The 17290-nt window shown below is 36.9% G+C and overlaps 2 pseudogenes; both read left to right on the top strand.

The window, feature by feature from the left end:
* The first annotated feature begins 863 nt into the window (after window positions 1-863).
* Window positions 864-4210, top strand: LOC128237146 (spondin-1-like; annotated as a pseudogene).
* A 7394-nt stretch (window positions 4211-11604) lies between these two features.
* LOC128237147 (spondin-1-like) lies at window positions 11605-16063 on the top strand (annotated as a pseudogene).
* Window positions 16064-17290: the final 1227 nt, after the last annotated feature.

Below are 17290 nucleotides of genomic sequence, written 5' to 3' on the forward strand. Positions count from 1 at the left end.
TTAGTGTACGTAGAACTACAATATGTTTGTAGCCTATACTTATAATGAAGGCAGACAAAATAAAATCATCTATAAACTGAACTTCCACTCGTTTTCAGCGTATACCTTATCATGGAGACAAACAAGATAGAATACGGTATAAACTGAACAATTACAACAGGTTTGTAGCCTATACATTATCTTAGTGGAAAACAAGATGAAATAAGCCATATACGGAACAAATTACCAGATGTTTGTAGCCTATACATTATCTTGGTGGTAAACAAGATGAAATAAGCTATATACGGAACAACTACCAGATGTTTGTAGTCTAAACATTATCTTGGTGGCAAACAAGATGAAATAAGCTATATACGGAACAACTACCAGATGTTTGTAGCCTATACATTATCTTGGTGGCAAACAAAATGAAATTAGCTATATACGGAACAACTACCAGATGTTTGTAGCCTATACATCATCTTGGTGGCAAACAAGATGAAATAAGGTTTATGCGGAACAACTACCACATGTTTGTAGCCTATTCCTGATCATGGAGACAACCTTGATGAAATGAGCCGTAAACTAAACAACTACCACATGTCTGTAGCATATAACTTATCATGGTGGTAAACAAGTTAAATTAAGCAATAAACTGAACAACATATTTTCTTGTAATAATCTCATAAAACATGACCTCTTTAAGACAATATTGCTCCAACTGCATTGGTTAAAAGAAACACTCCACTACTTATCATATCCTTGCATTTCATGTGCAATCGTTTTCTTTTATTGCCAGATAATATCCCAAGTGAGTGCCTGGTTTTTTTTGCATAGCTGTCAGAATGGGCTGTACTTGCTGCTGTTATATATATCTGGAGTCCATGACGAAGTCGGGATTGTTTTGAAGGCGTGCCTTATCTAATCTCCGTTTTATATGATTTTTTTTTATCATATTAATGCGATTAACAATCGATGTATTCATAGCAAATGTCCATTTTTTAGATGAATGATGGCAATTTATCTGTTCAATTTCATTGAGAGAGTGATATTTTCATCATATTCATTTTTTTGATTTCACGATAGTCATGATTAAAGTTGTTGACGCCCTGGCGATGCATACCGAAAATCGCTGTATTCACAATTTTAGAAATCTTGATCACTCTGTTTTGAAAGCGACAAAATATACACGGTGATCAAGACGTCACCGTTGTGGCGTGACGTCACGAAGGCTCGCGAGGCTGTGCTCAAGAGGGAACCAGAAGGCGCACATGCTTTCTTTCATCACCATGGTCGAACCAAGCAACGACTGGTGTATCGGTGGGTACCTTACTTTAAGCTGATGGTAATGATTATGTTGATAATGATGATGGCAGCCCAATCTAATGTTTACTTCGTTACCATTATGGAACCCCCGCAAGGTCCTTTTTCAAGCAACCAGAGCGGATCCACAGTATCACGAACATGTGGCCGTCACACCAGACTCGCTATTCTACCAAACGGCGACGGTAAAGCCAATTGCGCGCGTGACGCTCTCGAAGATAAAGAAGAATTGTGGCGAAGATGATGGGAGCCACAGCAGTGTGGACATTCCCACTATAGAGGACCTCCATGAGATGATGAATCAGAAGATGATAACCGAGAAACTCGGTCAGTACACACAAGTTTGGTCATTAGAATCGGTATTTCATGTCTTCTTTATGTCACAATTCTGTCATTTACTGGTTATTCTTTTAAGTTGAATGAGAAAAGTCGGGTTATCCTCGTTTTGAAGCCAGCAACTGTGTCGTTCTAAGTAAAATGTTGTTTCTTGAAATTACTTGTTTAAAAGAGTTTTAATGTTTTACTTATTGATCAATCATGCGTCTGCCCCACAGAGATGATGAAGTGCGCGACTGGGGAAGTGGTATGAGTGCAGCAACAATTGCGGGAATGAGGCGCCGGAACCGCCAACTCGTTAACGAGAACATCCTGCCGTCCATGTGCACCGTGGAGCTGGAGGCGGAGGAAACATGCCAGGGAGACTGCGTGGATAATAAACCCCGGAAGACAGGCCGCGACAAACTCAGCAGCAACTTTGAGGTCCGGCACACGTTTCAGTCTCTTTAATGCGCCAAAATGTGCGACCGCGGCGTCCGTGAACGCTGGCGGATGTTCCTACGAAAGTCGGTTCAAATGATGAATTTTGGCTTCGAGATTGTGGAGCAGTACGTCTGCTATGGGATCGTGCCGGACTTCAGGAAGGTTTTTATGATGAAAAACTTTACAGGTTGGCATCAGTTTGTATTTCGTTGCATAACAACTCAAAAACAAATGTTTATGATTGTTATATTTGATTACTGATATAAATTTGAACAATTAAAAAAGGTTACCATTTCCAGGAAAATCACCGTTGTTTATTACCGTTTCGTTATCACTTTCATGACATAAGATGCAATTACTTGCATAATGTTTGATTCATTTGATTGAAACTATTCGGACAATTAAGTATTTATATCGTCTTAATTGGCTAATTTCAGTGCCATTAAATGCTAATTTTCATTTACAAAGTTGACGGAAATGGAATGATATGCATAAAAATAAATTTTGATATGATTACGTTTAAATTTATGTTTATTACAAACTTAATGACAAACCTTTTCCACTCTAGCCATCCACTCGCTGCTGAAGAACGACGGGCCCTGCCGCGGCAACTTCGAGCGATGGCTTTACGTGCCATCGCTTTACGATGCGAAAGCCAGTTTTTCCGCTACGGTGGTTGCCGGGGTAACAACAATAGGTTTGAGACGGAGGTGGAGTGCCAAGAACAGTGTGCCAGATATATGGGTAAGCGCGGGTGGTTAGTGCATCATGGCGGGCTCTGTTATTGCTAGTGGGCAGACAAATGAGCAATATCAGCAAAAGTGAAATATCTAACAAAAATTATACTGATGTTTGAGATTCTGTAATTTAAAGTCTTTCGTCCAGTAAAAGAAGCATTGAAGTTATTTGAAACTCATATACATTTATTAAAAACACACATGCTAATATTTAACAGCTGGTTCTGTAAAAATAACCCATTCTAATTTCCTTCTGTGTCGGTATATTTTATCCTGCATACTTTCAGACAACCTTGATGCAACCGCGACCGCCATTAATCGCTCACAGAAGCCTCCAGTCAGGACTTGAAGCGTCTCATGCTGCAGAAGAAGAAGATGATGAACGGAGCACCGCAGCTGGACGCCGAGTTTACGATGGGAAAAGTGAAAAAGTGACGAAGAAGGAACGCATGAGGGAGAAAGAGACACGAAGGGATCGGAAACTCAGATGAAGAAGAAGAAGCGGCTGATGCAGAAGCAGAAGAAAGCAATGATGGCGGGTGGTACAGGCGGCGGGGAGCGCGTGAATTGCATGTTGACGGAATGGTCCGAATGGGAGGAGTGCACGGGACACGTGTGGGAAAGAGTACGTCCGTCGTTCGCGCATGATCAAACGGCAACCAGAGAACGGCGGCAAAAAGTGCCCTAAGAAACTTACCCACAGAAGTGCAGGGGACTTCCTAAATGTCGTAAGTATTTTGGAGCTTATTTTTTTTTCTTTTCATGAATATTGCACTTATTTCTAGATCACAGAGAACAACCTCATGCATGTACATCATGGATTTGAATTGTCTACAACAGAGATTATTGACTTTTTAGTTCTGATTATAAATAAAGTTGTAAATATAGATTAACAAATTTATATTTTAGCGGTTGATTGCAAGATAACAGAGTGGAATGAATGGGGTGCCTGTTCCGCCACGTGCGGGCAAGACGCGGTGCGGGAGCACCCCCGGAGAGTAATGCAGAAACCCAAACATGGCGGCATGGACTGTCCCAGCCTCGAGGAGCGACAACCATGCCACCTTGCATCTTGTACTGGTGAAAAGGTCAGTTATGACACGTTTCCTTGTACAATACATGTAGAAGCATATCATTTTAACAACATGTATAAAAATATTATGTATATTGTATGTTATAATTATATACTATAATTTAGTTATACGTACTTTAATAATGATAATCATAACCTTCTTTTTAACTGTGTTGCATTTATCAACATAAGATAAATAAATATTGCATTAAATAGTCGTCCTCAATTGACTTCCTTCATATTTCAGATGTTGAAAGATTACATACAGTCATACACTCTATGCAGCGACATCCTCCTTCCACGTAGGAAAGAAATGCACCAGGGGCTAAGAGTTATTTAACAATTGTGAAAAAAAATACTGTGTTCAATGACTTTTGGGATGACATGTATGTTGCTCAAATGTGTGCTATGCATTTATGAAGTGCCTTATATCTAATTTAAAGCAATGAGAGACTCTCAACATTACTTGCCACTTGTATCGGCCTTGTTATAAAAGGGAGCGAAATGTCGGTGTTTCTTGGTGCCTAGTCGAACAGTTAGGAAGAGCGAAACATGTATATACTCTGTCGAGACGAGAACGATATTTTGCTTTTTTTGGTGCAGACGCTGCTAAATCTTCATAACATGACTACGTCACCAGTCACGTGACAAAAGTTTCGCTTGTGCTACCATTTCAAAAAGATGCTGTGTAGCACATAAATGGTGATAACATTCTACAAAATGGAGGACTTTGTATGACGATAGAACATGAAATATTTTCAGGTTACTTTTATTCGAATATAATTATGATATTTATTCTTGGTTGGTAGTCTAGTTGTATGTTGTGATAGTGCCAGTGATATAATTTGCCCTCACACCCTGCATGTTCATTGTAGACATGACCATTTCCCATTAAATCTACTGTACGCTGCTATCGAATACTGGCCCCATATTAACTAACGTCTTGAGACCGGGTTAGAGACTCAAAGTAAAAAAAGTCTGTTTATAATTGAATAAAAAGTCAAATTTAATATCGATTCTACTTATTTGACAAGAAAACAAGATTAGCTGCCATGGTGACGACATTCAGCGACCATTTCATGATAAGAGATTGGATACTTTTCAAATTCAATATTTCGTACATATCATTAGTTGTATACCCGCTTGTGAAGTCTGGTGCAAATGTATGGCCCTTATACATACATGTACTATGCATTGTATTGCGTCTTTTATTTCTACAGATCTGTCTAAATCAATCTTTAGATCTGCAGTTGTGTACCAGAAGAACATTGTCTAGCTGAAGCTGCCGTATATGTCATGTGTTATTACGCCTATTTCTTTTCTAACTTATTTGTCTTTTCGTAATATATTTATAGCTTTTATATAGCCACTAATGCCAAAGTTTATAGATTTATCAATCATTCGTTTAAAATTCCTTTGACATATCTTAAACAATTTAACATTAATTGCCTTTATCTTTGTTTATTGCAAAATAGATTATTCCATCTCAATTCTCGACTACACATTTCAACAAAAACATTTTGCACCATTTTGTCTAAACCATGGTGTCTTGAATGTTGTTCTTCTTGCAAACAAAAAACTTTATAATAAAGGGAGCTTTCCTATTTAAAGCAATACATTAACAAACCTTATTTTGGCTGGTCCAATTTTTATAAATAATAATTATTCAACATGCGCCTTAAATGCGTGTCTACTTTAATATCAAATTAAGGTAATGTGAGCGACAGTTTCACTAATTTTAGAAATGTTTATTTGCCATTAGTGCAGTTTACCTGTCACTGTACATGTATGCAAAAAGCCTGAAGTCAATATTTGTACATTCTTGTAAAGTTATTATTACAGTTCATGTGATACTTCCATTTTATTTTAAAAAATAAACGCATAATAACCTGCAGCTCATTGTTCGTGTGATCCAAAGCCATGCTCAGATTATTATAGACTAAATATTAGACAAAAACAGTGTCAACGGATTGCTAAACAAGAGCTGACGTAGGCTAGGTCGCTTTTGTCTTTTAAATGAATGCATTAGTAATGTAAAATCTGTCTGTCAATTACAATAAATTGTAAAAACTACATAAAAATCAATCAATCAAAAGACATAATTTGTAATGAGGCTATGTAACCTCCTTATTCGTCGAAACTTTCTCTCAGTCATAAGGAACACAATTTGTAATTATATGCGGTTGTTTTACATAGTTAATCAGAATAAATATAAAGCAAACAGGGTATCATACTACTTTTGATAAGGGCAAATTGTCGGAGGTCATGGCGGACACCAAAGGGCAACTGATAGACCCCGCTTTGTCTTGACGCTGATTGGTCAGTGGCAGGCCGTTAATTACATCAAGGTCAAAGATCAATCTTTCTCAGAACTGTTCCATAAAGTGTCGGTGACGGATATGACATTGAACCAACGTCTAATTTTATAAATATGGTTAGGAAGTAGCTTTGTGTTCAAAATGAAACTGGATTATATTGTTGCTGTATTTATTCATAACAAAACATACTGAAGACTTCATATCACAAAAGGGCACAAACCTGACAAATATAAAGGCTTTATCATAACAAAAAGTTCTGCCATTAAACCCCATAAATTAATAACAGAGATATAACGGTTTCAAGTAAACTATAAACGTCGCAACAAAAATGAGCAGTAGCGTGTTCCAATGAAGAACAGGAGTTCAAAGGTGATTTACTTCAAACAAAAGTGAGACTTGCAACAACATATTAAATAAATTATGAAAGAGGATGTGTCTACAGCTGAAGATATGATCGAGTGAATGCCTTTATTCAATGATTAAGCAGGCTGCTGTATAATTTATCTGATTTGACATGCATTATATAATAAATGCACATGAAACAGAAATACCATTAAATTAATATACATATAACGATGACAGTTCAATAATTAAAATGTCAAAGCACGATTTGACATGAATATTAAAGACCCTACATCATTGCACAATTAGGATAATGGCAAACTAATGACTGTACAGTTAAGGCACTATTCATATACAACTTCTCCTTTGCAGCTTTTTAACCACATTGAGCACAATACATAACCATTTGTCATTTTTAATTTTATTATTTAAATTTGCATTACACAGAAATAAACATCATGAGCTTCTTTTAAACATTCCATGGTAATGTTTACAGATACTATGTAAAAGACATGCCTCTTAAATGCTAATTACACAATGTGAGCACATGGTGACAATGGTAACTATGGTAATATACTGGAATTTCACCCTCGGACCCAGTGCCCTCAGCTAACGGCCTGGTTGGGGCCCTACACTGCTTACACTTGAGACAGGGGTGTTCCCTACACTGCTTACACTTGAGACAGGGGTGTTCTGAGACTGCTGGGTGGAAGGGTATCAAAACGCCCTCGACCGGCAGAACTTGAAAGGGTCGGCAGTACTTGTTAACAGACGCATCTTGTCCTATGCAATAGGTATGAAAAACTTCAATCATAATTTTGTTTTATAAAGGGTGGGAAGTATGTAAATCATATCCTGTTAGCAAGTATACGCCATCAATTATTGCAGGCAATAAACTGTTTTAAACTAGGGCTTCATTAAACACTGAGTAATAAGTCATTGGTGCATGCTGTTATACAAAACTTCTATACAAAACAACAACAAAATAGTTATTCTGTATAGATGCTATTAGTTACAAAGGAAACAGTAGATAAAATGTTACATTAAAATGTCTGTCTGAAAATAATTGTAGCTGAGTGCACGAGAATGCATTGCATGTTAGTATTTCAGGTTAATATGTTAGGCAGATGAAGAAACTGATTTAAAATTTATGTTATCAAGTCGACCTGAAGTTACTTAAAATGTTAGAAAGTCGACCTTAAGTGACATAAATATGTTACCAGGTCCACCTGAAATGGCATAAATATGTTACCAGGTCCACCTGAAATGACATAAATATGTTACCAGGTCCACTTGAAATGACATAAATATGTTACCAGGTCCACCTGAAATGACATAAATATGTTACCAGGTCCACCTGAAATGACATAAATATGTTACCAGGTCCATCTGAAATTACATAAATATGTTACAAGGTCCACCTGAAATGACATAAATATGTTACCAGGTCCACCTGAAATGACATAAATATGTTACCAGGTCCACTTGAAATGACATAAATATGTTACCAGGTCCACTTGAAATGACATAAATATGTTACCAGGTCCACTTGAAATGACATAAATATGTTACCAGGTCCACCTGAAATGACATAAATATGTTACCAGGTCCACTTGAAATGACATAAACATTTTAGAAAGTCCTCATGGAGTGTCCTAAAGTCAAGCCGTTGCCCATTACATAGAAAACAAAGCTCAAACGTCAAAAGCAAATCTGTGTACATATAATACCCACATCAAATGACACTTACATAAATGCAATAGCAAACAAAACTTCAGCAATAAATACCACAAGCAACATAACAGATTCATGGTACGCAGATTCATATAACCCTAAACCTCTGCTAATATATACAGAAGCACACACCAAACCAATGCCATGTCCTTTTGTCGCCCTTTTCCACCTCAAGACATAAAGAGATAATCCCTGAATTATACCAGTCCCAATACCAGAGTGCGCAATTACAAACCTGTTGCGGCAGTGTAAGACCTCTGATAGTAGCCTGTATGTAACATAGAAATGAACAATCATCTCCCAATGTATATAGTCTTGTACTATAGTAGTATAAGCTTTATTCTACTTTCAGTCATTGTGAATATTATCCGACATAGACTGATGCTTCATAGAATAAGGGGTCGTATGAGCTAATCACCAATCCTGAACAATTAAAACATGTACACCAGCGGCACATATAGCATCAACGCCAAACTGCAAGGGACGGCAAGCTTATAGCACACAAGTACATAGAGCTCTCCAAAACTGTACATGCTGTAAATGACTACACTCAAACAATATAATGCTGAAATCTGCAGACAAGGATGGATGGCCACACTTGTATTTAGACTTAAGAACATTGAAGACAATTAAAGACATTTCCAAATACATAAAACATAGTATGAACATCATATTTTACGAGTTTTGCAAATATCAAATAACAATATAAAAATTGTGATAAAATTACATCCATCAATAACATCAAATATTTTAGAATATTGCATTTTTTACTTTCAAAGACACTTTTGCTGTGAGAAATTTTATTTTCATGGGGACAATGTAGCCATCCAGAACAGTGACGAGGCAGTACGGTCGAACACAGTGTCATCAGCGAGCAGGTATGGCAAACCTGGGAAGGGGGTGGTGGTGTTACTAGCGGTATTGAGCCCCGCCCACGCACGACTGGGAACCTTCACTGTACACACATATAAATGTATCCATATTTGTATGGGATCATATAAGGCAACTGATAATAACAAGTTGGGTTTCGATATTCATTACTGTGTTGCAGTGTGCACATTTTATCATTTATAAATATTTGCTTGTGGTCAGTTAATAATTATTGCTGATTTCGAATGAGGTATATTAATAACTACCAACAAAAAACACTTGTAAGTCCTAGGTAATATTATTAGGCTTACACATGTAAAACATTATGTCACATATTGTGACAAGAGCAAGTTTATGTACTTATTAACTGGGTTAACATCCCCCCCGTGAACTGTTTTACTGAAAATTGAAAGGCAGAACATTCAATAATAAAGATATTTGTAAGGGCTTTGTGTGTGTGTGTGTGTTGAATTGTGCGGTTGTGTGTTCGTCCTTAACCGTTTGTTAGGCCTTGAACCCGTCTTGATAGTTTCCACTTATTATCAATCTATGACAATATTCTATAGTTTTGACTTTCTTTGTCAACGAGTTTAAGAAAATTGGTTACACAGACTAGGAAACATTTGCTAATAATAAGAAATATATTAGCTTAAGTATTAACAGGTAATGTGCAGTATCTAGTAAGAGAAAAATTTCCTACACCTGTAAACAAAGATGAAGCTCAGGTTGGAAATAAAACTTCTAATTAGAAAAATACAATAAGTTTCTTACAAAACAGTTCAGTGATTGATACTGAAATTTACCTTAATAAAATCCACAACATATAAATCTGGAACCGCAAATCAAGCCAAGTAATTGAGATGTAAATTTCAATCTTCAAATGCATTAATTGTCCCATTCTCTTTCTTGATTTATTTTTTTATCCAGCTCAATTTTCTTAAACAGTAAATGCAAGAAATGACTCAAAAACAGACAATTTAACCCCGATGTTTCAGTCATAATTGAGTTAAAGCAACGCAAATAAGCTTTAATGGCGGTCTACATTATAGTTAAAAAAATGAGTAAATTTAATTTCAAGTGGTTATGTATACAAACATATTTCATTTAACAATCATGTAGACATCCAATTAGTTCATGATTGATAGGCCTGGTTGACAATATAGACATTAGAATGCATCTGGCAATAACCGACTTGTTTCTCGGAGTTGCCGCCTGTGGCAAGTTCCTTCCAACCACTTGATGACTGGAAATAGAAAAAATGCAATTCTTGGCCTTGTTTGAGTTAATTCTGTGCACCACACACGCAAATAGTATCAAACCAGATGTGATGACACAAATATAACATATGCAGCATTTTACAAAAACTTTCTCTTCCAATAAATAATAAATAATTAAAGAGTACCAGCTTAATAAAGAGAGCAATTCAATTGCAGCCTGAATGTGAAATATCATTAACTTTTCCCTGCAACTACTTTGTTTTTATCATCTTTAATTCTTCAAAACCAGAACTAGGAATGGAAAAAACATGAATGATAACATGTATCTAAAATACTTGGGAGAAGTAATTTGACTGATGAGCCATCCTCTTCAAAAATGAGGCTGGTTGTCCAGTCTATAAGCTCAACCACCTCCCAGTCCTCGAAAGCGTCAGGTCAGTAATTTCCCACCGTAGCCACCATACCCACCGCAGCGCCCTCTATCAGCTCGATAGTCTCATGGTAATCTGACTTCGCCTTTATCATACCATCCTTGTACATGGAACACATGTACTGGTTCAATGTATCCCCATTTTGGTTTATAACGTGTTTTTTCACTTATTGGTATACTGACCCAAGATAGAAAATCAATCTCTTGTCAAATATAACATTACAATATCTATACAGAACATACAAAGAATCATATTAAACAGATTCTTCTCAGTGTATATAATTGAAAATTATAATATTTCCGTGCAATATTGAAAATATTCCAAACCATCAAGAGATTTTTCATAAAAACAAACTTAGTCGAACAGAATGACACTATAAAATCCATTTCAAATCATGGATACAGATCTGTCATGTAACAAGTTCTAGCTCACATTTTTTTTCATCCAGTCTATCTTTTTCTGGTGCTTTTTCTTTTCAACATCTTGCCGTCGTTATCTGCTGTAATATAATGTTTGAAGAAGAGTGACCAATTTCCTTTAATACCTTGCAGTCTGACTACATATGTTGTATAGAATGCATGTGTAAGTGTTAAGACGAAGCTCTCTTCAACTTCTGACTATCTGTTGTAATGGAATGCATGCAGTACCATATTTAGGCTTTTAAACGGTTACATTAATTAAACCTTAACAAAATATTGTTTGAGCTATAGTAATGTACATCTAAAATCATGTATGTAGAATGGTACTAGACAATAATAACAAACATTAAATAATATATAACTGATAACATTGTTTCCATACAAAATCATTTGGTTAATAGCTATGCTCAGGTATTGTTATACCAAATTAAAAATAGAATTCTTAACTTGTACAACAATAACTGTACGTAGGAAAGACCATGTGTGGTATACAATATGACAAAAATGCGAAGACATACACTATATTGGTAAAGTGTAATGAAAAAACGTTGCAATTATCTTTCTAAAAATACTGAAAACCTTTATCAAGCGAAATGAAACACAAGCTACAGTGAACACGCGCAAATTGGCTACAATGAACAATATTTGAGTCAGTTTCTAAAAGTTATCATACACAACATTGTGACTACATAAATACTCTTCACCTGTATACTGGCTATTGTATTGTTGTGTAGAAGTCGAAAACCATAGAGAATTTAACTAGCATCAGTGGCGATGTCTGAGAAGATAAAGTATCTGACTCTTGATCACAAGGTTCGATCTCTTCATGCAGCCTTGTCAATGATAAGTACTGGTTATATCCATCAGGAATAGTAAATATTTCTTCAACATTCGTATGCTAGACATAAAACTGTATATTAAACTGGATAGTTAAAAGCAGCCTTTGAGCTTATGTTGTCACGTGTTAATCCTAAATGGATTTTATACTTCATTTATCAATACCACTGTCAGACTCATGTTAATATTCACAATACGATGCCTTCTAGTTATTTAGGTGTATGTCTGTTTACAATTCGCAACACGATAACTCGTAATTACAGATTTAATTTCGTTATGCGACAACGGTTGTACTGGTTTCCTCAGGACGAAGTCTTATAAGAGATTCACATCAACTTTTATAGATGTCTTGTAATAATGATGGCATAGGTATGGAAACAAGAAAAATGAAACAAGCTACAATCTGAGCAACTACCACATAGCTGTAGTCTATACCTCATCATGGAGACAAACACGATGATATAAGCTATAAACTGAACACCTTCCACATGTTTGTAGCCTATACCTGATCATGGAGACAAACAAAATGAAATAAACTACAAACCGAACAACTACAACATGTTTATAGCCTATGGTTATATTGAAGTCAAACAAAATGAAATCATCTATAAACTGAACAACTTCCACTCGTTTTCAGCCTATACCTTATCAGGGAGGCAAACAAGATAAAAAAAAAATAAACTGAACAACTACAACATGGTTGTAGCCTATACCTGATCATGGAGACAAAGAAGATGAAATGAGCCGTAAAATGAAACAAAACTACAACATGTCTGTAGCATATACCTTATTATGGTGGTAAACAAGTTAAATTAAGCAATGCACTGAACAACATATTTTCTTGTAATAATCTCATAAAACATGACCTCTTTAAGACAATATTGCTCCAACTGCATTGGTTAAAAGAAACACTCCACTACTTATCATATCCTTGCATTTCATGTGCAATTGTTTTCTTTTATTGCCAGATAATATCCCAAGTGAGTGCCTGGTTTTTTTTGCATAGCTGTCAGAATGGGCTGTACTTACTGCTGTTATATATATATCTGGAGTCTATGACGAAGTCGGGATTGTTTTGAAGGCGTGCCTTATTTAATCTTCGTTCAATAGGATTATTTTTATCAATGCGATTAACAATGAATGCATTCATAGCAAATGTCCAATTTTTAGATGAATAATGGCAATTTATCTGTTCAATTTCATTGAGAAAGTGTAACGATAATTTCATCATATTCATCTTTTTGATTTGACGATAATCATGATTAAAAATGTTGACGCCCTGGCGATGCATACCGAAAATCGATGTATTCAATAATTTCAGAAATCTTTATTATTTTGTTTTGAAAGCGACAAAAAAAACACGGTGATCAAGACGTCACCGTTTTGGCGTGTAGTCTAGAAGACTCGCGAGGCTGTGTTCAATGCGAACCAGAAGGCGCACATGCTTTCTTACATCACCATTATCGGACCAAGCAACGACTGGTGTATCGGTGGGTACCTTACCTTAAGCTGAGGGTAATGATGATGTTGACAATGATGATGGCAGCTCAATCTAATGTAAACTTCGTTTCCATTAGAGAATTCCCGAAAGGTCCCTATCACGCCGCCAGATCGGATCCATCGCATCACGAAGATGTGTCCGAAACACCAGACTCGCCATTCTACCAAACGGCGACTGTCAAGCTCATTGCGTGCGGGACGCTCTCGAAGATAAAGAAGAATTGTGGCGAAGATGATGGGAGCCACAGCAGTGTGGACATTCCCACTACAGAGGACATCATTGAGATGATGAATCAGAAGATGATGATAACCATTTAACTCGGTCATACAAGTTTGGTCATTTGAATCGGTATTTCATGTCTTTTTTATGTTACAGATCTGTCTTTTACTGGTTATTATTTTAAGTTGAATGAGAAAACTCGGGATATCGTCGTTTTGAAGCCAGCGACTGTGTCGTTTGAAGTTAAATGTTGATTCTTCAAATTACTTGTTTTTGAGTATTAATGTTTTACTTATTGTTCAGTCATGCGTCTGCCCCACAGAGATGATAAAGTGCGCGACCACGGACTGGGCGGAGTGGTCCGAGTGCAGCAACAACTGCGGCCAGGGAATGAGGCACCGGAATCGCCAACTCGTCAACGAGAACATCCTGCCTTCCATGTGCACCGTGGAGCTGGAGGGGGAGGAAACGTGCCAGGGAGACTGCGTGGATAGTAAAACCCGAAAGACAGGCCGCGACAACTCAGCAGCAACTTTGAGGTCCGACACACGTTTCAGTTGGACCTAGACGACACATGCGCCATAACGCACTGGTCCAACATGTCCCTTAGCAGCCAAAATGTGCGGCCGCGGCGCCCGTGAACGCTGGCGGATGTTCCTGCGATAGTCGGCTCAAATGATGAACTGTTGCATCGAGATTATGTAGCAGGACATCTGCTATGGGATCGTGCCGGATTGAAGGAAGGCTTTTATGATGAAAACCTTTACAGGTTGGCATCAATTTGTCTTTCTTTACATAACAACACAAAAACAAATGTTAATGGGTGTTATGTTTGATTACAGATATAAATTTAAACAATAACAAAAAGTTACCATTACCAAAATCACCGTTGTTTATTACCGTTTCGTTATCACTTTCATGATGTATTTGATTAAAACTATTCGGACCATTAAGTATTTATATCGTCTTAATTGGCTAATTTCAGGGCCATCAAAATGTAATTCTCATTTATAAATTGTACGGAAATGGAATGATATGCCTAGAAATAAATGTTTAAATATGATTATGTCTAAATTTATGTTTATTACATAAATAATTTATCAGCGAGTTGTAGTCCAAACTTATCCATTCCAGCGATCTTCTCGCTACCGTGATACCAAGATCACGTACTGTTACATATGGTGATCGTTGCTATGCAAATGCTGCTCCAAAGTTGTGGAATGCGCTTCCACTGGGAATATGGAACTCAAACACTTTGAACTCTTTTAAAAGATCTCTGAAAACACATTTCTTTTTGAAAATATATGGTAACTGATGACTTCGTTTATCTGACATATCTTCGATCAAGCTTGTCATTGTTGTTGTTTTTATAAATATATATTTTTTTACTTGGTTTCTGATTTTTTTTTTGAATATGTTTGATTGTATGTCTTATATGAATATCTATTTTTTATTCGTTTAAATGAGTACGTGTTTTATGCTCAGCTTATGTAGTACATTTGATGCTGTTTTTAAGCTGTTTGCCTGTATGTATAAAATGTATAGAAATCTAAAGCACTTTTGGACGTATGTGCTATTTGAAAAGAGTGCTATATAAATGAGGTATAACAACAATAATAATAACGTCGGTCCGTGCCACTGCAACTTCGAGCGCTGGTATTGCGACACCACGATGCCGTTGTGCCAATTGTTCCGCTACGGTGGTTGCCGGGATACCAGATACATGTATATTGGTTAGCGTGGGTGGTTCATGGCGGGTTCTGTTATTCCCTGTGGGCAGACACATGGACAATATCAGCAGTTGATGGTGGAGATTTTGTAAAATAAAGTATTTTGTCAATATCCAGAAAGAAGAGCCTTTTCGTTTATTGAAACGCATATACATATATTAAAAACACAGATGATAATATTTAACAGCTGGTTCTGTAAAAATAACCCATTCTAATTCCCTTTCGTTGTCGGTATATTTTCTCCTGCATACTTTCAGACAACCATGATGCAACTTTGACCGCAATTAATCACTCACAGAAGCCTCCATTCAGGACTTAAAGCGTATCATTATGCAGAAAAGGAAGATGATGAACGGAGCACCGCAGCTGGACGCCGAAGTTACAATGGGAAAAAGCGAAAAGTGACGAAGACGGAACGCATGATGGAGAAAGAGAAACGACAGGATCGGAGGTGGCTGATGAAGGAGAAGAAGCGACTGAGACATGCGATGGAGAAGCAGAAGAAGGCGATGGTGGCGAGTGGTGCAGGCGGCGGGGAGCGCGTGAACAGCATGTTGACGGAATGGTTCGAATAAGATTAGTGCATGGTCACGTGTGGCAAGCAGTACGTCCACCGCTCGTGCATGATCAAACGACAGCCCGAGAACGGTGGCAAAAAGTGCCCTAAGAAACTAACCCACAAACTGAAGTGCAAATAAAATTCAATAAAAAGTAAACATTAAGATATTGAAGGGCCACAATTTGTCATTAAGTTAATATTGAGTTTCGTAACGTTTTTGTGTGATGACCGTGAACACACGTGTGAAGTATGAAGCTCATTGGATAAACGGTTTATGAGAACTGAGTTAAATTCCCAAGTTGCCCTAAATAATATACCTTGTTCGAACTTTCTGAACGATCAAGAGTTTTAAGTTGCATTGAGGTGTAATGGAGTTATGTAACAGTAATTCTGTGATGGCGGTGAACAGCAGTGAAGTATATTCATTCCCTTGAATGAACGGTATTCTATATCTGATTTAAAACTACAAGTTGACCTAAATATTTAACAAAACTTTAAATGCCATCGACGGCCTTTTTTGTATTAAGGATTACATTGAGTAATGATACATAGGGATTATTATGATAAGACGCCTTTCTGGTGGCCTGTATCACGTCGAGTGTATCCGTGTTTACATTGCTAATACGAAAACAATTATTAAATGTCACAGCACAAAAATACAACAACAACAAAACGGTACGATTTAACGAACAGATTTAACGAGTATACACTAATCGTCATTTACTGTAGACGTAACGCGGCCATTTTTAACGAAGTGAGTATTCTTGGGTAGAATGCAGAATTGCGGGAAGTTCGTAAGTCAATCGCTATTTCTACCGATGACGCGAATTCGCCTTCTTCATTGTATTGGCGAGCTGCTCATATCTATGATAATTCTAATTTATGAATTTTAAATGGTAAACATCTAGTTGTCTAGATAGATTGGAAGTGTTCTCTGCATCGTACTTATCCTCATGTTTCTTTCAAGAACCATGTTCCTGAATATTTACATGCTTTTGGGGGTGAGTAAAGCTAGATAATTTTTATACAAAAGTTGACAGGTTTCACCAGTTTTTTTTGTCACGCTATTTTCGCAACGCGAAAGTAGTTCTGAGACTACACACGGTACTCGCATGTAACGGAATCAGAAAACGACAGTATGGTGATACGGATTTTTCAATATGGCGTGCTGTATTTTCACTGTTGGGTATGGAAAAGGAAATTAATAGGCATATAATAAATAATTGTATGATGGCGGTTAAAA

Source organism: Mya arenaria, chromosome 6, assembly GCF_026914265.1.
Source record: "Mya arenaria isolate MELC-2E11 chromosome 6, ASM2691426v1".
In the NCBI taxonomy this organism is placed as follows: domain Eukaryota; kingdom Metazoa; phylum Mollusca; class Bivalvia; order Myida; family Myidae; genus Mya; species Mya arenaria.